The sequence below is a fragment of the Musca domestica genome, unplaced genomic scaffold, assembly GCF_030504385.1.
Source record: "Musca domestica strain aabys unplaced genomic scaffold, Musca_domestica.polishedcontigs.V.1.1 15, whole genome shotgun sequence".
NCBI classification, from domain to species: domain Eukaryota; kingdom Metazoa; phylum Arthropoda; class Insecta; order Diptera; family Muscidae; genus Musca; species Musca domestica.
The window spans coordinates 14,756,120-14,780,957 of NW_026712207.1; the positions used below are offsets into that span (position 1 = coordinate 14,756,120).

Consider the following 24,838-nt stretch of genomic DNA (forward strand, 5'->3'; position numbering starts at 1 on the left):
GTATCTCACGTTCAATATAATCTTTCTCTTTAGAAGGAACGTTGGTTCAACTTCCACGGAGATTTGTCATCTCTCGTTACTTTTGTATTTCTTTGTTTGTTTAATGATCCTATTTAATGTTACAGATATGTGCTTAAACTTATGTCCAATTTTATGTCTGATAGATTTAAAAAAAGCGAATATCAATCCTTTTCAAATCATTTTCAGGTTTTTGCCCTAATCTTATTTAATTTTAAGTAAAACCTCATCAAGCATATGATATGATATGAAGCATGTGATATGGGATTTTCAAAAAGTCATAACTCTATTGCATTTCTTTAAAGGCTAACAAAAATAAAGACGTTAAACAAATGCTTCTGTTTTCTGGCAGTTATGCTTCAGAGGTAAATATCGCTCAGTCAAAGCCAAAAAGTCCAATTCCTCAGCAATGCTTTAAATCCAACCAATTCTACGTATATTTACTTTCGATCTACCACCAACAAAATTCACAGTTTAACCTCACTTACATTAATTCCACCCGCTTGTCTAGCATTTCACACCGAAACAAAAAAAAAATATTTAATAATCCCTTTGTTGACTATCTGATCAGACGTAATAATTCATGCGATTTATGCAACAAGGCCAAAATCATACCCTGAATTTTGGGGTTTAAATTATCTTTACGCTCGATTACAAATGTATGGCAAAAGTCATGGGACAGCACGCGTTAATGTTGATTTTCGTTTTTTGCTTTTTTCTGTGGTACGTTCGTTCATACCATGTTCTTTGAGGAATAGGCAACAAAAAACAACAACAACAACAAAGGCAAACTAGAAATCATTGCAAAGTCACAAAAACAACACGCCGCAGATGCATTCATGCCAACCGCCGCCCACCAGACCTCTCGCCCTCTCCGTTGCCCCGTTTGCATGTGAAAAGGAGGCGAATTGCTGTTGTTGTTGCCGTTGTTGGCACAAATTTGCTTTGAATGCAATTCTTTGTTTTCTTCTAATGAGTCTAACACATTTGGCTGCCTGGTAACCACAGCGACCTGCCAGCAGATGGAAGGATAAACGAATGAATGGATGGATGGATAGACTGTCACACAAAACATTAGACAGACGTACAGACAGAGAATCAGACTGGCAAGTAGATAGAAAGACAATAGCAAGGATAGCTTAAGAGAGAAGGACAAAAAGCTACTTGTGGTTTCTCACATTAAAAACATGCTGTGCTTGCCACAGCACACAAGCTCGCTCACTCACTTACTCGCCCGCTCAACTAGAAAGTAATGAAGGAATATTTTAAAATATCTTTGCATTGCATGGGTGTAACCGAGACACATGCACAAACACACACACCCACTCCTGGGTACGCAACCAATGCTGCTGTTTCCTGCACGTGCCCTAAACGGCAACACGAATCATTATCAGCGTCATCTTTTCCTTTTTTCCCTGACAGCGTGTTGCAGGCCACATTATACACGCTACACTCCCTTATCCTGATAAACGTTTATAACTTTGTTGCCAAAATAATCCTTCGCACTTTCGAAATTCGATTCATTTTTGCCAAATAATAGCTTAGCGTACAAAATATTAAATATTATCAACATGTTCGATGGGCACAGTGTTTCAAAGTGGGGTGGAGGATGAGAAAACAAGTTGGGTCTTTGCAACTAGCAAAAAATTAACATTTTCATGAAAAAAATATTCAAATAGTGGCAGAAAAGCAATAACTTCGTACCGGGGTTTAGGGTACACTACCTACATCTCCGACATTGACAATATAAAATCATGTGTGGAAATGGGATCTTTTGATCCATTATTTCTGTTACCTAACCACAATTACAAAATATTTTGAAAATTCAATCGACTAAAAAATGTTTAATAACCAAGAAATGCGAATTTTTTAGGTAAATTATTTAACAACTTGCTCACCTGAAATCTTGTAGTTTTAAAGGAGAATTTTTTAAGGACCACAAGACAAATAATCTTTAATTTTTGAAGAAGAAAACCTTAAGGACCTCAAGAATTTTGATTATGGCTTAAGAAAAAAATGCAAGGGTTTCATAACCGAGAATCGTTGATTTGTGATTTTTTTAAGAATATTTCTTCAGGTCCTCCTGGCCAAGAATAATGAACAATAGTTGAGTTAAAGCATATTTTAGGGTCTTCTGGCGAATCTTCTGATTTTTTAACAAAGGGATCTCTTAACCAAAGGGATCCTAAAGGGATTTCTTGAACTTCTTTAAAGATCTCCTAGTAAAGAATCTAATATTTTTTGAGAACATTTCTTCAAGGACCTTCTGGTCAGGAACTGTGTTTTTTTTTAAAGAAAATTTATGTAAGGACCTCCTGACCAAGTGTCGTTGATTATTTAGGAAAAATTCTTAAAAGACCATTCGACCAAGAATTGTGGATATTTTGAAAAAAATTCTTCAAGGATCTCCTGACGAAGAATTGTGCATTTCACAAATTTCTTGAATGAATGAATCCTAAACTGAAATCGTGGTGTTTTAAGGAAAATTATTTAAGGGCCAGCAGACGAATAGAAACTCTAGAATTTTGGTCATGGCTTAGGAAAATAATTTCAGGGGCTTCATGACCAAGAATCGTTTATTTTTTTAGAAATTACCCCAATTTGCGAATTTTTAAGAATATTTCTTTATGTCCTCCTGTCCAAGAATGATGAATCGCTGATTTTTAATGCACTTTTTAGGATCCAATAATAAAGAAAGATTGATTTAAAAAAAATCTTAGGGCTTACAGACGATAGTGATTTTTTTTTTTAGAAAACTCATGACCAACAATTTTGACTTCCTTAAAAAACTTCTTTAAGGACCTCCTGACCAAGAACCATAGATTTTTTGATAAAATTTCTTCAAGGACCTCCTAGCCTGTAATTGTGCATTTTTTAGAAAAATTCTTTTAGGGCCTCCTGACCAAGTATCGTTGATTATTTAGGAAAATTTTTTTAAAGACCTTCTTACCAAAAATTGCGGATTTTTTAAGCAAAATTCTTTAAGGACCTTCAGACATTTTAAAACAAATTCGTTGAATGAGTGAATGCCAAACTTCTTCGCGATTTTTTGAAGGCGCCCTGACAAAGAGTGGTGGATTTTAAGGCATATAACTGGTTACTTTGACTGTATTCAGAATTCTTACATTTTTTTTAAATAATCTGCAGAACCAATCGTATATTTAATTTTGTCCTTAGACTCCATAACTAAAAAGTTTTCGTTTTTTTTTTTACTTTTATATACCAATATTTATAGCTTTTAATACCCTATGTACGAATTTATTGTCCGATTGCAATGAGATTGTCCACAAATAATTTGTTGGCCCAAGGACAAATCCTATTTGAATTGGTGAAAGTCGTTCAAATTTAGATTTAGCTCTCATATTTGTCTTCATTCGATTTTAATTTTATTGTGCACTTATGTGTGATATTCAATCTAGAAGCAAGTACTTTCAATTTGGTGAAAATCGGTTTAGATATAGCTATAGCTCCTACACATAAGTTTCATCCGATTCGATGTTTAAGTCCCTCACATTTGCACTATGCACACCAAAACAATGATATTTGGTACCAGGTATCGCATAAAGCTTAGAGATACCTCTGCTAAATTTTTTTAAAAATAGACACCGGTTCAGATTTTAGTATAGCTCCTATATATATCCCTATCCGAATTCACGTTTATTGTGTGCCAAATCGTAAATATCTGTAAAGTTAATTTTAGCTCCTACAAATTTGGTGAAAATCGGTTAATATATGGCTATAGCTCCCATATGTTGCAACCGATTTGATGTTTATGTCCCTCACGTTTGTAATATGCACTATACAATAAGGATATTTGTTCCAGATATCAGATACAGCTTAGAGGTATCTGCCAAAATTTAACGAGATCGGAGTTCAGGTTTGGATCGACTTTTGCAAAAACAAACAGGTTCATAGTTAGTATGATATTCTTCACAAACATTCCTAATATAAATATTTATAGTCGGCCCAGCCCGACTTTTGACCTTCTTCATTGGTTTTGTTCCGATTTTTTAATCTTTTTTAAGAAATTGAAATTTATATTTTATTTTCCCTATTTTTTAGTATTTTTTCTGATACACTGTATTTGAATGCGTATTTAGGCGCACACGCACACACACCCTTTACCAAAGCATACGAGTGAGTATATGTCTATCTATGGACAATAGCAACCACCTTATGCATTGGCCATTTAGATTTTAATCGCTTGCAATAATTTGCACTGATTCCGTTTTTTCGTTCCTTTTGTCGATTCATTTCGTCTTGGTTCGGCAAACGTCTAAACATTTGCTGCGGACGTCCTGTTTAGCTGGGACTCGTATTTCATTTGCTTCTCAATTCGTATTTTTTCCTCTTTTTACTGTCGCCGCCACCAGCGCTACTGCTCATGTGGAACCAATTGTTGCATGAGTCATTGCCGTATAATCAGTTATGTGAATTTCTTATCCAGTTTTGTTTCCTTCTTTCAGTTGCTTTGAGTTTTGATGTCCTATCCTGTCTGGTCGTTGGCCATAGGTATATGGGGGTTCACTAAACTTGATTTAAGATCTCCCCTGCTTTTGCCATTCCATCCTTCCCCCCCAACCCCTGGCCAGGGCGAACAATTGGACCGGATATTACTGTGATCCTTCAGGAAGGCGTTAAGCAAATATGCAGACATTAGTCATTAAGTGGAGCTCTTAAGTTGGATTATGTGATTATGTGCAAAGGATGTTGTATTATTTGGTTGTGGCGTTTGTGTTTGTTTACCTTTATGCTCCTCCCGTGTTAAGCATAGGTAAGGACATTTATTTTGGGGCTTCCGTCTTCCTTTTTTTTTTCTTAACTAAACTCCAGTTCTGGTGTGTCTTGCTGATTAAGATTTGAATTAAGATAAAACGATTATTTGAGAGGACTTCAGGATGTGAGTGCGTGTGTTTTTTGCAAATACCGCTATATGTTTGCCTTCAATTTCCTCATGAGGATATTGACCAATAACCTTGGGCAAACCATTCCCATGTAGATGTTGTTTGACTGTGGTTTAATTTATTTCCGGAAGACTTTCAATGAATGAATACATTCAGTCATTGATAAATTAAGGATCATAAATTTCGGCGGCCTCAAGAGAGGCGACGAGGTAACGATTTCGAAATATGGTTAAGATGAAAATCTAACATTATTTACTTAGTTTTTAAATATGAGTGCATTAAAATAATTAATTTGAAAATTTAGCAATTGACTCACATTAGTGGAAAAACTTTGGCCAGATGAATGTATCTTCTCAAATTTCTCTGAAAGGAGCAATAAAATGACAATATTCTTCAAATTGTTTAATTTGTGATTTGAAATTGGTACTTCAACTACAAAAAGTGATCCCTAGGTACTTAATATGGTACAATTGGTTTTGAGGCATCGAAAAGAGCTGAGACTTAAAATTATTGCATATCTTACTTACATTTATAAAATCGTGTAATGGAAGGCTTCTAGAACTTTGTACTTAAGAGTACGCTAAATTCACAAAAAGTTCTGAAGTGTTTAAAATGACGTCCAATTGGCGTCGGGCACCGACGCAGATGGAATTGTTTGCCTGAGGTTTTTCTGAGCCACATCTGATATATGGTTCCATATACCATGCTTTGCTTGGCCGATAGTGGTAAACTGCCGAATTTGGTTTTCTCCGATCGTTGTCCAGCAGTTTGTAAACAAACAAAATGATCGTGGTGATGGTGTGGGCCGCCATAACAGCCGATGGTCGCTCTCCGCTCGTAGTAATCGACGTGGCATCAGAATAAATGTCGAATATTATCGCGAAAATATCCTGGAGGGTGTATTCAAGCCTTGGGCACACAAACATTTTGGCCGCAGACCTTGGACATTCCAACAGCATGCGCCAGCAAAAAATGGTTACAAACTAAGGTTCCTCGCATCATTTCCAGCGCACAATGGCCACCAAAATCTCCGGATACCAATCCCTTAGACTATTGTGTGCGGAGTACTTTGGAAAGCAAGGTTGGTACTAAAAAATATCAAAGTGTCGATCACCTCAAGCAAGCGCTTCGCCGGGAATGGGCCAAAATACCGCAGAACAACATTCGGGCAGCGTGTGACATTTTCATTGGCCTTTTGAGGGCCATAATTCGTGCCAAAGATGACCAATTCGAACAAATCTAAACTTATTCTAAAATTTTATGCTATTTCCGACATATTTTGCTTTTGTTCAATAACATTTAAAAAAAAAATGTAAAATTTATGGCGTTTAGCTTTGTTGCAGTTTTTTTTTTACCCCACCCGTATATGGGGGATACAGGTATATCTTAAGCGATTTTCAAGAAATTTGAAGTACTGGCTTCTGAGCTGAGTTCGGCCGTATGTGTGAGAATCTATTTGGGTTAATTGTAACCACAATAGACGTGAAAATAAATAAACATATATTCGGGTGACGCATCCAAGTCTGAACAGATCTCGATTAAATTTGGCATAGACATTGTAGAGCTGTATGAAATTTTTGGCACCAAATATCATTGTTTTGGAGCACACATTACGGGTGTGAGGGACTTAAACACCAAATCGGATGAAACGTATATAGGGGGATATAGCTATATTTGAAGCCATTTTTACGAAATTTAAAGTATTTCCTTCCATGCATAATTCGGTTGGATGTACCGAAATCCATCCTATTAGGACGAACAATTTCGGCACAATAAAATTGATATCCGATGAAGATATATATGAGTACTATATCTAAAACTGGACCGATTTTCATAAATTTCATAGGGTTCGTCCTTGTGTCAAAAAAATTATTTGTGAAAAATTTCATCTCAATCTGGCAATAAATGCGAAGTGCACTTTGTTTAATTCTTAATCCTTTTAATAAACTCCCCCAGAAGGTAAAGAAAACGGGATGAAATATTAGGTCTACTTCCATTTTTGCCAGTGAAATCGGCAGTGGATGTTACATATTGTGAGTTTTAAATACCAAATTTAAAAAAAAAAATCTCTAAAAAATATTGCTAAAATCATCAAAATACGAAATATTCGGAGTTACCTCTTCATAAGTGACAGACAGAATTTTAAAAGATTCCCCTGAAAAATGAAGCTAAATTCAATATAGAAGGTCGGGAATAACATGAAGGGTTATGGGAAAACGGGGACTTATACAAGGCAATAATCTGCCACAAGAGGTTGAACCCGCTACAAACTTTAATTAGCGACTTTTAAACAAGTAATTTCAAAATGGGACTTGAATCGTCCAAATAGTGAATATTAGGACTTTATATTGGAGCTAGAGGAAAACGAGGACCTACGTGGTCCATTAATGAACTTAACCTGCCTACGGGACAAATACACAGGAGATCAAAATGTTAGCCTTCTATACCATTTCCTTCAAATATAGCCTGATTACAACAAAAGAAGAGACAGACGGAAATCGCTTAATTGACTTAGAAATTTACACTGTAAGGTCTAACGGATATATGGAGGAGTTACAAACGGAAGCACAAAGTTAATATTTTAGGTAATCGTACTTATATATAATCTTTTTATGTCGATATGCCGATATCATCTGAAAAATAAATATTTTCTAGGTCCTTCGTAGCTCGTGACCTTTTTATAAAATAATTTTTTTCAGGAATATCGACATTTGAATATTAGAAATTTTCAAGTCAAATTCGAATACAATTGATTATAAAATTTCCCACGTTTTAATCCCTCTATGCCTAATAATTCTGCCAAATTTCCATACCGTTCAATGAACTCTAAAAATCCTACAGGTTTTATTTACTTCTCTGTTTTTTTTTTTTTTTTTTTTTTTTTTTTTTTTTTTTTTTTTTTTGACATTCCTTATGCCTTCAAACCTCATCAAGTAATTTAGCCATCAGAACTTGAACCTTTTCCAACTAAAATTTCAGCGACATTTTGTTGATGCGATGCGATGAAATGAAAACTACTTCAAATTTATTCCGGCGAAAAAAGTCAATATTTGTTTAATTAAGTGGTTTTGGGATATATTGAAAGGATGTCAAATTGAAAAAAAAAAAACTAAAAACAACAAACTCTCACAAACTAGACAGCTGTGTGAATGCACTCTAAACGAAATTCAGTTAAAAAACGTCCGAAAAGAATCCTTAAAAAATTCAAACGAAAGTATCGAATATCAGTAATAATATTTGAAAATTCTAAACAACGTAACCGCACACACACACGCAAACACACAGTTGAAGATGTAACCATTGATGATCGCTTTGTAATGCAATCAACATATTGTGGTTGGTTTTCCATCTAAAGGAGAAATAGATAAAAGAAATCATCAAAGATGAAAATAAAAATGCAAAACAGGGATAAAAAAAAACGAAGACACGATGTGTGGTTGTGTAACCCAAGCATTAGAAGTTAAATAAAACAGACCTTTTAAACCAGGTGTTGGAAGGTCTATTAACCTTTAGTCTCTGCTTATTGATTTGTCTGGCTGTGGCTGACTGTCTGACTTTTGCAGCAGCAGCCGTCGCAGCAGACAAACAACAACAACACTACCAACAAGATGATCAATCGATGAAAGGCAGTTATTTCTAATCAATGGACATACGACTGTTGCTTCTCCAACCACTCTGAGCTCTACATGGCATGGAAAATATTCAGCTGTTGACTGGAGATTATTGGAGAGAAAGAAAGGAAGGTGGGTGCCAACAACACTCTTCTTCATTGGGCATATGCATACATGCGACTGGCTGGCTGACTGACTGACAGTCGTATAGAATTGTCTGGTTGTTAGGGAAATTTTTAAATTAAATTTTCATTGAAATCCTAAAGGAAACGAAGTGGAATCGAAAACCAGAGCAACAAAGGAGCAGTCGTAAAAAAGCTTACATTCACATGTGAAATACTTTGTTTTGCCCGGACGTTGGCTAGGTTGGGATGTTGATTTTATTAAATGCAACTTTGTATTTGGCACAAACAACTAAAACAGTGTAATGGCGCTTGCAACTTGTTAAAATATTTCAAAACTTTCGTTATTATTATTTATTTTTTTTTAAATCCAATTTTTTTCAACTGCTTTTTTGAATAGGCGACCTCTATACGACAGGTTTCAATGGAATTGCGAAAGATTTCTATCAACCCTTTTGTCGTTTTTCTGCACATTCATGCTAGCCATTTTCTAAAGTTTTTGGAAACAATGATTGCTTGGAAGATTAAAGAAGGTTTCATCTCACCAAAAATCATAAGAATCGTCCATTTTGCCGTAACAGAGTCCAGCGATCAACACCTTCAATTACAAAAATTTCTGAAGTGGTGCAAATTTCCCTGTCATTTATCAGTAGATAATTTGGTTAATTGCAGTTTTTTTTTTTATATTGTGGAAAAAGATTTTAATTTTCTGTAAGTACTCTGCCCGTTGCTGATTCGAATTAATATTAAAGAAAGTGTATATATTTTTGCTTAAAAATTTTCTTATTCTCAGAATATACCTTCGCGCAGTATCGTAATTTCATACTTTTTATTAAAATCGTAAGCTCAGTTGATCATCTATTTTACTTCGCTTCCATCTTCCCGCATTGGCCTATTAACAAGGTAAATGGATTTGTTTTTGATATTGTCTATATTCCTTCCTTTACTAAATTTTGTATTCTCAGAAATTAATACGCAATATCATTTGGTTTGTCAGGTATTTATCGTAACTTCGTATGGAAGGAGAGAACCGAAATTGGAACAACTGTGCTGCAATCACATGTGCTTTATCCTCACTCATTTTTTATGATCATTATTGTTGTTCCACATCATAATTCGTCCCAACATACCTAGGCTTGATCATTGGTTTCATTTAGCAACGATTAGTAGTGAGTAAATAAGCTAGAGAAGAGCTACGAAAAAAATAAGGAAAGACGGTACAGCGTTGTCGTGTACAAAAATCTGCAATTTCCATCATAAAATTCTCAAAACTAAAGCAAAAATGCAAGCGGAAATCTACATATATACATAAACTAGAATGTGACCGAAAATTGGAATGGCGACAAAATGATATTTAATTCTGCAAAAGAAATAGTTCCCACGTTCGAAATATTAAGAAAAAACTCAAGCGAAACAACGTAAACTTCATTATAATATTTAGTGAATATTGTGAATCCTAATTTTTCTTTAAAAAGTGTTACTTTCATTTCTTTGATTTAAATTAATTTTTCTGCATTCTTTTGTTTTTTTTTTCTTTGCAAAAGTATAAAAAAAAAGAAACAACAAAACAAGAATTTTGTAAATTCCGTGGCGTTTGGTATAGAACATTAGCTGCTACACACTCGAATTACATATTTATCACCTGATTACAAAATTAATAATGATCATTAAACCTGTCAGTTGAATGTGCTGTGTGTGCAGTTATGTTCGATTTCAAACGTTGCGGTTGATATCATAAAAATCTCCACTAAAGATTATTGTTTGATCTCAACATGTCAGTCAAACATACAACGACCCAACATGCATGACACAACAATTTCAATTATCACAGTCTCTTACGTCTGAATTATCCGCATCTCTTATTACATGCACATTTACACCATTAAGCTGTTGTTGCTGTAACTTCATCTCTGAGAAAGTACTTTCAACGAGGGAGCATATCAACAAAGCACGTAAGTCATTAACCTCTTATTTTGATTTTTTTTTGGTGAGAATACGATAAAGAAAAGAGAATAGCAATCCAAAAGAAAGGTGAACATATGATTTGATATTTGAAATGAAATTACTTAGAATTCGTCATTTTAATAATTTAAATGAATTGAAAGATTATGAATGAAGGAAATACAATCAAAAATATTATGTCGTTTTTTTTTTAAATATGATTTGGCCACCTTTCTTTAATCCCGAATAATTATTTTGTTATTCTCTTTGATAAATCTGTATAGAGTTATGTATAAGCCTGTGAATATACTCTTATTTAACTGTGATATGAGTATTAAATGGTGATTTTGTTGACCTTTAAATGTTTGATGGGGAAATTTTTTTGAGATCAGAGTTTGAAGTAAAAGAAGTGATTTTATTTTAAAAAAAAAATTATGCCAAGAAATGGTACTCTTTCTTACAAACAATTTAGACTTGTTATCTTGTTTCTTGTTTTATATATTTAATTTTACTATAAGGTGTTAGATTAAGTCAAATATTTTCATTTTTATTTTTTTTCTTTACTTTGTTAATCTGATTCTTAAGATTACCAGTTAATCATGTTCAAATTTAATATTAATAAAAGCGCAAGCATGTGTTGCGAATAATAGAATAAAAATATCTGTTTGATATCTCTCGGATGTAGGCGAAGGTTTCCTGTAGCAATTAAGGGTTGCAACACGACTTGTATTAATGGAATTTGTTTTGTTGCAACTAGGTTGGGTGGGCATGTCGAGCAACACAACATCAGTTCGCTCTGCAACATTTTGGTTTATGTCCGTTTCCTCTTTCTACATCTTTCTCTCCAAACATCTAGGCATGCGTAGGTAGTGTCTTCCGTTTCCTAACATACACTTTTGAGATTTATGTATTTATCAACATCTTTTTCATGCACGCAAATAATATATAGTTCATGTAGCACAATGGCATTGGGACATTGATATTTTTGGAACCCCCCCCTCCGGCGAGCAGAAGGCTGGCTTTAAAGCGTGCATACCATTCAGTGTATAACCCAACAACAACACCAACCATACATACAGACGTTATATGCTACAGAATTATAAATGGCGCCCAACGTGTCGGCCCGAACAATAATTTTTAATATTTTTTTCCACCTGACTGATTGTCACAAATGTTCGGCTTCACAAAAGTTATAAAGTAATCTCATAATTGTGTCTCTTTAACTTTCTTTTCTTGGATTTACCAATCCTTTTGTCATTATTAAAATATTAGGAACTGCTTGGAATTTATTTAGGGTTGGAATATCCTGTGATAACCAGCATATTTCTATATTTTATCAGTTCGCTACTTGTCAATTCTAAGAGACTTGATGGAATACAGTTTTCTGGGGTTTTGTACTAGATCTGGCCTCAAATATTTTAGACTGACAAAATCTAAATCTGTCTCATTCTCGGGATTTATAGGAAATTCTCGGGATTTCTGTACCGGAGTTTGAATTCTTTTTCTCTTCTAATATATCTTATATTTTCTTCACCACCAAATGTTGATGTTAAAGGGAAACCTGTCTAGCTAAAGAGAGTAATCAAACAGATAGAAATAAATTTGTAAATAAATTTGAATTTTGGTAATCCGATATTCATATCAGAATTGAGTACAGTTGAAATATGTTCCCAATTTTTGTTTTGGTTTTTTGAATTTCCAAAATTGTCAATCGTATTTCGATACATTATATACATTTATATGTATTTTTCATAATATCAGTTTTTAAGGGAATTATATTATTATTGTTGCTAACATAATTACAATCTTTGTTAATTTTCTCAATTAGGTGTTGGAAATTTTCTCTATCATTTAATTTTATATGATTCTAATGATTTTTTCGTTCATTCGAAATTAGAATATATTTTTAGTTTTACAAATCATACATTTTATTTTTATCAGGATTATAGTCGTTGGTCTACTGGGTTGTGGAATTTTGTCTGCGGTCTATTAGGATATTCATACAAGATGTCAGTTGAACAGAATAGTGAGGACGTTGTTCACGAAGCCTCTGGACAAACTATCCCAACATGTGGAGCATGCTCTGCATTAATTAATGTGAAAACACAGTTTTTCAGAACAAATTGTGGACATACCTTTCATAAGGCGTGTCTATCGAAATGTGAGAAAATTAGACCCTATTGCCCCATCTGTAATGCCAGGTTGTTTAATGAACCCTCTACCCCTAGTACATCGGGGATTAGTACTAGATCTCAATCCAGATCCACATCAGCTCAGCTAACAAGTAATAAATCTAGTATTGAGCAGCCCAGTACTGCTGCAAATGTACGTCCAAGTGGGGATGCCGCTGGCAATGATGTGAGCATGCGTCCTAGCGAACTTCAGGAGATGGTTAGATCTATTGTGTTTGCGCAGCAAGAACAGTTATTAGCTAGCTTAGGAGATCAAATATCGCGAATTGTCCAGAATAGTATTGAGTCTAAATTGGAGGGACTCAGTCAAAACGGTGCGAGTATTTCTACAGGTGTTGTTCCACAACCGAATACTCATAACACTCCACAGAGGCAAATGCATACTTTGCCTGCAGTTGAGGAACAAACTTTCCGTGAAATGTTAGGTTTATCCCACAATCACTCTCAGAGTAATGTAAATTTAAACGTTAGCCGTTGTGGACCTTCTGCGTCTAGTCACTCTTCGTCATCGGATTTGTCATCAAGACCTGATAAAGTTTTAAATATTATGTCCAATTGGAGGATAAAATTCTCAGGGAGTCCGAATGGTTTGACGGTAGAGAATTTTATATATAGAGTGAAGGCCCTGACAGTACAAACACTTCAAGGGGATTTTGATTTACTCTGTCGAAATGCTAGTTCCCTTTTTGAAGGTAAGGCTGCTGACTGGTTTTGGCGATATCACAGATCAGTTTCCAGGGTTTCGTGGAATGATTTGTGTATGGCATTAAAACAGCAGTTTAGCGATTCCCGTTCCGATGTTGACATAAGGGAATTGATCCGGGACCGAAAGCAGAAGCAAGGCGAAAGCTTTGATAGCATCTATGACTCTGTAGTGGAATTGACTGACAGATTAAAAGAATCTCTATCAAACGATATGTTGGTCGAAATTTTACGGCGAAATCTTTTGCCGGAAATACAACACGAAATATTGAACATACGTATAACTTCTATTCAGGAGCTTAGAGACATATGTAGGAGACGAGAGTTTTTCCTTCAGGATATCCGCCGGAAACATTCCAGTGGTTTATCGAAACCATCTCTTATGACAAAGAAAGTTTATGGACTGGAAGAAGTTTTGGTCGAAGATGACATGGAATCATCAAGTACTGAAAATGATCATGTTGCATCGATTAGCCTTAGTTGTTGGAATTGCCGCCAGATAGGGCATCGATACCAAGATTGTCTATCAGATAGGACTATTTTTTGTTACGGATGCGGAACTCCAGACACTTACAAGCCATCTTGTAAGAAGTGCAATCCAAAAAACTCCCGATCGGGTGCGCTGGCAAGTGCACCGAAAAGGAAACCGGATTCAGAATAAATATTCTAAAAAGACCAGAAACCAACCCTACACCCAAATGTGACAACAAATTTACAAAGATTACTCCCGAATGCGATACGACCGATTCGATCCTTAAATTTAAGCCTTTGCATATTCGTATAAAGGAATACTATGAAGCCAGGGATAGGATTTTCAACAAGAAAAGTGCACCATCTAGATCGGCCAAGAGAATTCGAGAATTTTGGAGGAATATAAAGAGTTTTAATAGAAAATTCATGTGCTCTGTATTGGACAAACCCTCCGATATCCGGCCGTATGCTGAAGTCATTCTTTTTGGTCAAACAATGCTAGGCTTAATGGATACCGGTGCCTCTCTGAGTTGCATAGGGGCTACAGCTGCTAGAAACTATCTAGATTCAGGTAAACCTTATAAAAAGATAAGTTCCTTTGTTAGAACAGCGGATGGAAAGAATCAAGACATTGTTGGATGCGTAGATACAAAGATAATATTTAAGGGATCAGAAAGGAATATTACGATTTTTATTATTCCAAGCTTAGATAGAGACCTCTTTTTGGGAGTAGACTTTTGGAATCTTTTTGATCTTCTTCCTCCTGGTTTGGTCCTGAATGACTATATTTCAGACAATTCGTCATTTATTTCCGAAATGGCTCCACAAGTTCAGTTGTCAGATAAACAGAGACTGCAATTAGATAGAATTGTTAGCTTGTTTCCATCATTTTCCAAGCAAGGTTTAGGTAAAACCCATGTTATAAATCATGTCATAGACACAGGATCCGCCAAACCAATTAAACAGAGGCATTTTCCAGTGTCTCCCGCTGTGGAGAAGCTAATATACGCAGAATTAGACAGGATGCTTGAACTCGGGGTCATTGAGGAATCCAATAGTCCGTGGTCGTCACCTGTGGTTCTTCATAGAAAACCGGGGAAAAACAGACTCTGTCTAGACAGCAGGAAGTTAAATTCCGTGACTGTTGGGGATGCATATCCTCTGCCCCACATTGATGGCATTCTAAGTCGTTTGCCGAAAGCTGAATTTATAACGGCCTTGGATCTGAAGGATGCCTTTTGGCAGATTCCGTTGGATCAACAATCGAGAGAGAAAACTGCATTTACTGTTCCTGGGAGGCCGTTGTACCATTACACGGTCATGCCTTTCGGCCTTTGTAATGCGCCTCAGACGATGTCACGTTTGATGGACAAGGTCATACCACCGGCTCTCAGGACAGAGGTGTTCGTTTATCTCGACGATTTGTTGATTGTTTCGGAATCTTTTGAAAGGCATTTGGACGTTCTAAGGCTCGTTGCAGGCAAAATTAAGGAGTCCGGCTTAACTATTAATGTGGAGAAGAGCAACTTCTGTGTTTCAGAAGTTAGGTATCTGGGTCACCTGGTTGGTGGCGGTGTAATAAGAACAGATCCGGATAAAGTTTCCGCTATATCAGATTTTCCAACGCCCAAGTCTGTTAAACAAGTAAGGCGATTCCTAGGCATGACGGGTTGGTATAGGAAATTCATCAGGGACTACGCGTCGATAGCCACGCCTCTTACCGATTTGACTAAAACCAAAAGAAAGTTTATTTGGAATGAGGAAGCTCAGAAATCGTTTGAAGCTTTAAAAACCTGTCTGAGTACCGCGCCAGTTTTACATAGCCCAGATTTCTCACAGCCGTTTTTCATACACTGTGACGCTAGTAAAACTGGAATAGGAGGTGTACTGGTCCAGAGAGATTCGGAGGGTGAAGAGTTTCCTATAGCATTTATGTCAAAGAAACTCAATCAAGCCCAACGAAACTATTCGGTGACCGAACAGGAATGCTTGGCAGCAATGCTGAGCATTAAAAAATTCAGAGCGTATGTGGAAGGACATGAGTTTACTGTCATCACTGACCATGCGTCATTGAAGTGGCTCATGTCCCAAACAGACCTCAGCACGCGGCTAGCTCGATGGGCCTTGAAGCTTCAAGGGTATAAATTCTCAATTCAACATAGGCGTGGTTGTCAGAACGTGGTCCCAGATGCACTTTCTAGGACTAACACTGAGGACTTGTCGGAACTAGGTCAAATTTTTGAGGTAGATAGCTCTTTAAGTTCTCAGTTATCAAGTGGTGTTTTCGTGGATCTTAGCTCGGAATGTTTTAAGTCGGATTCTTATAAACAACTTTTGGTAAAAGTGGGGAAAAGTTTGGATAAGATGCCCGATTTGAGAATAGTAGATGGGTTTCTGTATAGACGCACGGAGCACGCAACAGGGGATCAGGTGCAAGATGATCTATCATGGAAATTGTGGATTCCAGAGGAAATGATCCCTGATGTATTGAACAGGGCACATGACAACCCCTTATCTGCTCATGGAGGAATTAACAAAACATTATATACCCTAAGAAAATTTTACTTTTGGCCAAATATGGTGGTTGACGTAAGAAATTACGTCAACAACTGCGAAATTTGTAAGACATCCAAACACCCAAACCAACCCATAAGGACACCAATGGGTAAGACGTCAGAGACCCACCGATTCTTTCAGAAGTTATATATTGATTTTTTAGGTCCATATCCAAGATCTAAAGCGGGTAATATAGGTATATTTGTGGTATTGGATCACTTTACGAAATTTCCATTTTTAAAGGCAGTGAAGAAGTTTTCTTCAGATATTGTAGTAGACTACTTAGAGAATGAGTTATTTTATACATATGGCGTACCAGAGACGATAGTATCGGACAATGGATCCCAATTCAAATCCAATCAGTTTGGTAGCTTTCTTCGGCGCTTCGGTGTTAATCATTTATTTACTGCAACACATTCTCCTCAGGCTAATGCCTCAGAACGTGTGAATCGCTCTGTTCTGGCAGCAATAAAATCGTATGTAACTCCAGACCAGAAGACTTGGGACCAAATGTTGAGCAATATATGCTGTGCCCTCAGATCCTCAATCCACTCTTCAATAGGAACCACTCCTTATTATCTTGTTTTCGGCCAGCATATGATAACCAATGGTTCGACGTATCCGCTTTTGAGACAATTAAACATGTTGGAAGATAGAACAGTAAGATTTAATAAAAATGACTCTCTAGCCATAATGGGGAATAGAGCTAGAAATCTTATCCAGAAACAATTCCAGAGAAATGAGAAAGCCTATAATCTGCGATCCAAAGAGGTATCATATGTTGTAGGCCAAGAAGTATTTCGCCGGAATTTTAAGCAAAGCAATTTTGCACAGGGATATAATTCCAAATTGGCTCCAAATTTTATAAAGGCCCGAGTTCGTCGAAAACTTGGTAACTCTACTTATGAACTAGAGGATCTCCGTGGTAATCTCGTCGGTATTTATCATACCAAGGATATACGGCAATAGTTCTTTATGCAAGCGTTATCAGCTTTGGTTGTAAATATCCTTACCCCCAAAGTCTGATTTTGGTGGGGGGAATTGTAATGGCGCTTGCAACTTGTTAAAATATTTCAAAACTTTCGTTATTATTATTTATTTTTTTTTAAATCCAATTTTTTTCAACTGCTTTTTTGAATAGGCGACCTCTATACGACAGGTTTCAATGGAATTGCGAAAGATTTCTATCAACCCTTTTGTCGTTTTTCTGCACATTCATGCTAGCCATTTTCTAAAGTTTTTGGAAACAATGATTGCTTGGAAGATTAAAGAAGGTTTCATCTCACCAAAAATCATAAGAATCGTCCATTTTGCCGTAACAGAGTCCAGCGATCAACACCTTCAATTACAAAAATTTCTGAAGTGGTGCAAATTTCCCTGTCATTTATCAGTAGATAATTTGGTTAATTGCAGTTTTTTTTTTTTATATTGTGGAAAAAGATTTTAATTTTCTGTAAGTACTCTGCCCGTTGCCGATTCGAATTAATATTAAAGAAAGTGTATATATTTTTGCTTAAAAATTTTCTTATTCTCAGAATATACCTTCGCGCAGTATCGTAATTTCATACTTTTTATTAAAATCGTAAGCTCAGTTGATCATCTATTTTACTTCGCTTCCATCTTCCCGCATTGGCCTATTAACAAGGTAAATGGATTTGTTTTTGATATTGTCTATATTCCTTCCTTTACTAAATTTTGTATTCTCAGAAATTAATACGCAATATCATTTGGTTTGTCAGGTATTTATCGTAACTTCGTATGGAAGGAGAGAACCGAAATTGGAACAACTGTGCTGCAATCACATGTGCTTTATCCTCACTCATTTTTTATGATCATTATTGTTGTTCCACATCATAATTCGTCCCAACATACCTAGGCTTGATCATTGGTTTCATTTAGCAACGATTAGTAGTGAGTAAATAAGCTAGAGAAGAGCTACGAAAAAAATAAGGAAAGACGGTACAGCGTTGTCGTGTACAAAAATCTGCAATTTCCATCATAAAATTCTCAAAACTAAAGCAAAAATGCAAGCGGAAATCTACATATATACATAAACTAGAATGTGACCGAAAATTGGAATGGCGACAAAATGATATTTAATTCTGCAAAAGAAATAGTTCCCACGTTCGAAATATTAAGAAAAAACTCAAGCGAAACAACGTAAACTTCATTATAATATTTAGTGAATATTGTGAATCCTAATTTTTCTTTAAAAAAGTGTTACTTTCATTTCTTTGATTTAAATTAATTTTTCTGCATTCTTTTGTTTTTTTTTTCTTTGCAAAAGTATAAAAAAAAAGAAACAACAAAACAAGAATTTTGTAAATTCCGTGGCGTTTGGTATAGAACATTAGCTGCTACACACTCGAATTACATATTTATCACCTGATTACAAAATTAATAATGATCATTAAACCTGTCAGTTGAATGTGCTGTGTGTGCAGTTATGTTCGATTTCAAACGTTGCGGTTGATATCATAAAAATCTCCACTAAAGATTATTGTTTGATCTCAACATGTCAGTCAAACATACAACGACCCAACATGCATGACACAACAATTTCAATTATCACAGTCTCTTACGTCTGAATTATCCGCATCTCTTATTACATGCACATTTACACCATTAAGCTGTTGTTGCTGTAACTTCATCTCTGAGAAAGTACTTTCAACGAGGGAGCATATCAACAAAGCACGTAAGTCATTAACCTCTTATTTTGATTTTTTTTTGGTGAGAATACGATAAAGAAAAGAGAATAGCAATCCAAAAGAAAGGTGAACATATGATTTGATATTTGAAATGAAATTACTTAGAATTCGTCATTTTAATAATTTAAATGAATTGAAAGATTATGAATGAAGGAAATACAATCAAAAATATTATGTCGTTTTTTTTTAAATATGATTTGGCCACCTTTCTTTAATCCCGAATAATTATTTTGTTATTCTCTTTGATAAATCTGTATAGAGTTATGTATAAGCCTGTGAATATACTCTTATTTAACTGTGATATGAGTATTAAATGGTGATTTTGTTGACCTTTAAATGTTTGATGGGGAAATTTTTTTGAGATCAGAGTTTGAAGTAAAAGAAGTGATTTTATTTTAAAAAAAAAATTATGCCAAGAAATGGTACTCTTTCTTACAAACAATTTAGACTTGTTATCTTGTTTCTTGTTTTATATATTTAATTTTACTATAAGGTGTTAGATTAAGTCAAATATTTTCATTTTTATTTTTTTTCTTTACTTTGTTAATCTGATTCTTAAGATTACCAGTTAATCATGTTCAAATTTAATATTAATAAAAGCGCAAGCATGTGTTGCGAATAATAGAATAAAAATATCTGTTTGATATCTCTCGGATGTAGGCGAAGGTTTCCTGTAGCAATTAAGGGTTGCAACACGACTTGTATTAATGGAATTTGTTTTGTTGCAACTAGGTTGGGTGGGCATGTCGAGCAACACAACATCAGTTCGCTCTGCAACATTTTGGTTTATGTCCGTTTCCTCTTTCTACATCTTTCTCTCCAAACATCTAGGCATGCGTAGGTAGTGTCTTCCGTTTCCTAACATACACTTTTGAGATTTATGTATTTATCAACATCTTTTTCATGCACGCAAATAATATATAGTTCATGTAGCACAATGGCATTGGGACATTGATATTTTTGGAACCCCCCCCTCCGGCGAGCAGAAGGCTGGCTTTAAAGCGTGCATACCATTCAGTGTATAACCCAACAACAACACCAACCATACATACAGACGTTATATGCTACAACAGACACAAAGATGGCAAGAGCTATAAACATACGGACACACACACACTCACACATTGTGAACAGTAATAGCAGTCGTCATGTAATGGAACCAAGCAACCATTGCCGTCCGCTAGCCCTCTAAACAGACAACACCCAAGCCAAGTCCTTGGTCCCTTAACCAGGCAACGAAATCAATGAACACTCATTCTACACCACCTGGTTCCTGTTTGGTTACATTTCCGTGTCACCCTTTCCTGTCCGCATTGCTGTGATCCTTATTGTTTTGTTTTGTTTTAATTTTTCATCAAAAATTGGACACGATTAAAAGGACTTTATTCATTTTACATTCACTCTAGCCACCGCTGTCTTTTTTTCCCGTCTGCTTCGTTTTTGTCTTTTTTATGGCCAGCCAACGAAATTTGAGGACTAGCTAAGAGTATTGACAAAATTCAAAGGACACTGAGAGGGGTGCATGCATTTATGAGTGTCTCTGGCTCGGCTGTTGGGTTGTTTCCAAAGAAATGCTTTCGGTTTGAAATTCACCCTTTCTGTATAGAATGTAAATGAAGTATCTTAGAAACTTTATCTAAACATTAACAATTGTGCTATGAAATATTGAGAAATTTTAATTATAAAAATAAATTATTTTAGTATATCAATCATATTACCAAACCAATCGAAACTTAAAGCAATACGAAAGCAGTCACTTTTCTCTAATTTTACCTATGCCAATCAATATTATACCAAAATGGAAACGCACTTTAGCAGCACTGGTGTGTGTTCCCGTACAGAAAAACATTTGCTGTTTCTGTTTTCAAATTTTTGTTTAAATTTAAACAAATTAAATTTTGTTATGGGTTTTCCTTTGCATCCACATAATTTTTACATTTTTATACCCTCCACCATTCTATGGAGGGTATATTAACTCTGTCATTCCGTCTGTAACTCCCCGAAATATTCATAATAGACCCGACAAGGTATATATATTCTGGATCAGCGTAAAATTCTAAGACGATCTAGCGATGTCTTTCTGTCTGTCTGTTGTAATCACGCTACCTTTCTGTCTGTTGTAATCACGCTACATGCATAGTTTACCAGTAGGCAGGTTAAGTTCGTAAATGGACCATGTCGGTCAAAGTTTTCGTATAGCCCCCATATAATGGTACCTCCCGATATTCGGTATTTTCATGATTTTTTATTTGCCGGAATTATTTGAATTTTACTACAGTATATGCCAACAATTTTTGTATGCAGGTCCAAGTCTTCGTATAGCCTCCATATAACGGTACCTCCCGATATTCGGTATTTTAATGATTTCAGCAATATTATTCACCGGAATTGTTTCAAATATGGTATTTGAAGTTCGCTATGGGTACTACAGCCTACGACAAAAAAATTTATATGCAGGTTCACGTACCTCCCGATACTCGGTATTATGACGATTTCAGCAACATTATACACCGGAATCATTTCGAATTTCCTAATGGGAACTACAGCCTATGACAGAAATTTTTGTATGCACGTCCACGTCTTCGTATAGTTCCCATATAACGATACCTCCCGATATTCGGTATTTTGATGATTTCAGCAACATTGTTCACCGGATTTGTTTCAAATTTCCCCCTGGAAGATCCTAATGAGTACTACAACCTAAGACAAAAAATTGTCTGTGCTAGTCCACGTCTTCGGTACCTCCCGATACTGCGTATTGTCATAATTTTTGAGACATTATTCACCGCAAATGTAACAATTTTCGTATTTGAAGTTCGTAATGGGCACTACAGCCTATGACAAAAAAATGTGTATACAGGTTCACGTCTTCGTATAGTCCCCATTTAACGGTTTTCATTCAAGTGGTAGTTTTCAGATTTTTTTGAAAATTTTCATTTTCATTCGAAATTGTAGAGGGTATTACAGGTTCGACCCGGCCGAACTTAGCTACTTTTTTACTGTTTCTTTTTTATTTTTTTTTTTTAATTTTATTAAATGAAAGCAAAAAATGTCGGAAATATCATCAAATTTTAGAATGAGTTTAGATTTGTTCGAATTGGTCACCTATGGCGCGAATTATGAACTTCAAACGGTCAATAAAACCGTCACACGCTGCCCGAATGTTGTTCTGCAGTATTTTGGCGGGAATGGGCCGAAGCGCTTGCTTGAGGTGATCGACACTTTGGTATTTTTTAGTGCCAACCTTGCTTTTCAAAATACTTTAGACACAATAGTCTAACGGATTGTTATCCGGAGATTTTGATGGCCATTGTGCGCTGGAAATGCAGCGAGGAACCTCATTTTGTATACATTCTTGGGTGGCGTGTCCTGGTGCTGAGTCCTGTTGGAAGGTCCTAGGTCCGCGGCCAAAATGTTTGCGTGCCCAAGGCTTAATTGACCCTCCAAAATAGTTTCGCGATAATATTCGGCATTTATTCTGATGCCACCATCGATAAATACGAGCAGAGAGCGACCTTCGGCTGTTATGGCGGCCCATACCATCACCATCACTATGGCCGGCGCTTGAGTTCTGGTGGCCAACCGAATGTTCACGTTTTCAGCTGACCTCTTTAGCAAGTAAACACGATAATATTGTTTGTTTACAAACTACTGGACAACGAATGTTTTCTCATCGGAGTAAACCAAATTCCACCACTTTCGGCCAAGCGAAGCAACTCTTTAGCTCTTTTGTGTCTATTTTCTTTCCGTTGCCGTGAAAGATCTAGCACTTTTTGAAATTTTAATGGTCTTACCCCGGTCTCATTTTTCAATATTTGGCGAATGGAATATTGCGATATGTTCAGCTCACGAGTTATTTTTCGGCCAGTGCGACGCGGGTTTCGATCAAGTCGCTTATTTACTTTTCGAACCATTTCTGCTGATGTTGCTGTTGTGGTGATGTGTATCACGGTAACGAGCGATGCAACGAGACATAAAAAAATTTATTCACATTTAAATGTTGGAGTGCTCTAACGATAGCCACTTCTGGGTTTTCAGCCAAGTATAAAGAAATCACACTATCACGCTTGAATTCTATCGAACAACGAATAACTTTTTTCTGGAAAATTCTCACCAACATGCTTTTTCGACGCTTGTTAACAATATAATGAGCTATCACTGGAATAATTTTAACAGCTGTCGGACGAGTAACTTGGAAATGACAGCAGTCTGAAATTGGTTGCAGTTTTTTCAGCTCACCCTGAATGAACCGATTTTCACCAAATTTGACATACTTGTTTCTAGTATCAATTTGTGCCAAATTCCAAACCAATTGGGCAAACATTACACGTTTGGTGCACAATAAATGGCAAATCAGACAAAGATATTTGTCGGAGCTATATCCAAATCCGACCCGATCTCGATGAAATTTGGTAAATGTATTTCTGAGGTGTATTTGATATATTTCCCCAAACATCGTTGTCACAGGGTGCTTATTACAGGTCCGGAGGACAAAAATAACAAATCGAATGAACAATACAAAAATAATTAGTTTAAAAGCGGATCATGTCGGTCCACTTTTTGTTATAGTCCCTATAAGATTAAACACAGATGTCAACAGTTTTTTACGCTTTAGACTTATTTTACATTTATTTCCGCCAATTTTTCATATTTTATGTTCTTATTGTATAGGCTACTAGAAAAAAAAATAATATAGATCTAGGTTTTGTTCCCGTCCGCCATAATTTGACTGTTCCATTTTAAAAGCGAAAATCGACTCATTTTATACATTCAGGGGTATTAGTTCTGATATACAATTTTCTAATTAAAATTAAAAACCTATGATTTCCTAACCGCAACAACGATTACTTGAAATTTCGAAATGAAACGCGGCATTGAACTTTTATTGAATTTCATTTAAATTAAAATTTTCCCACAAATTTTCTCAACCATTGAGAAAGTAATAGTGGTGCTGGTGTTGTTGGTAGTAGTAGCACCGCGGAAAATCAAAGACCACCCCCTGTGAATAGTAATTATTGACTCTCTTGCCAAGTTTCGTTTCGTGAAATGCGAATATGGAATTTAATGAAACTCCCATCCAGCCAGCCAGCCATCCGGCCAGGAGGAGGAAATATTTGTGTGTGTGTACTTACCGTACCTACTACCATTGCACGAAGCGCTAAGCAACCAACCAAACACGCAAAGCCAAAAGGTATGACGCTGTGGTGTCAGGACTCTAATTAAGGTTATAAAACAACAACAACTACCACAACTATTCATACAACCAACAATTCAAAGCCAACATTAAACAAAGCCATATGAAATATGGCATTAGCAGACGTCATTAACGACGACTCAATGCCACCACTGGCCCACAGTCTTTCCGAGCAGCACCTTTACAACCCTTTTTCACTCCAGCGTTGCAAACAAATAATCTTAAAATTTAATAAAAAGAGTCAAAACTTAGTAGGAACGTCAATGGATTTTTTTAATCCAACAGGCTTGCATGCTTCTGCCCTTTAAAGCAGCTCCATTGGCCTGGAACGGAAGGATTTCTACTACCGCATGAGGCGAGAGGATAAATGGACAGACACATTGACGCACCATCCAAGCAATTGGTTTCGATTCGGCAGA

At 36.0% G+C, this 24,838-nt stretch overlaps 1 long non-coding RNA gene across 1 annotated transcript; it reads left to right on the forward strand.

Moving 5' to 3' along the window:
• Window positions 1–8,998: 8,998 nt before the first annotated feature.
• Window positions 8,999–10,656, forward strand: LOC131801253 (uncharacterized). Its single transcript, XR_009341751.1, has 3 exons — window positions 8,999–9,366; window positions 9,449–10,073; window positions 10,435–10,656. It is a non-coding gene; the product is annotated as an uncharacterized LOC131801253 (long non-coding RNA).
• The last annotated feature ends 14,182 nt before the right edge of the window (window positions 10,657–24,838 follow it).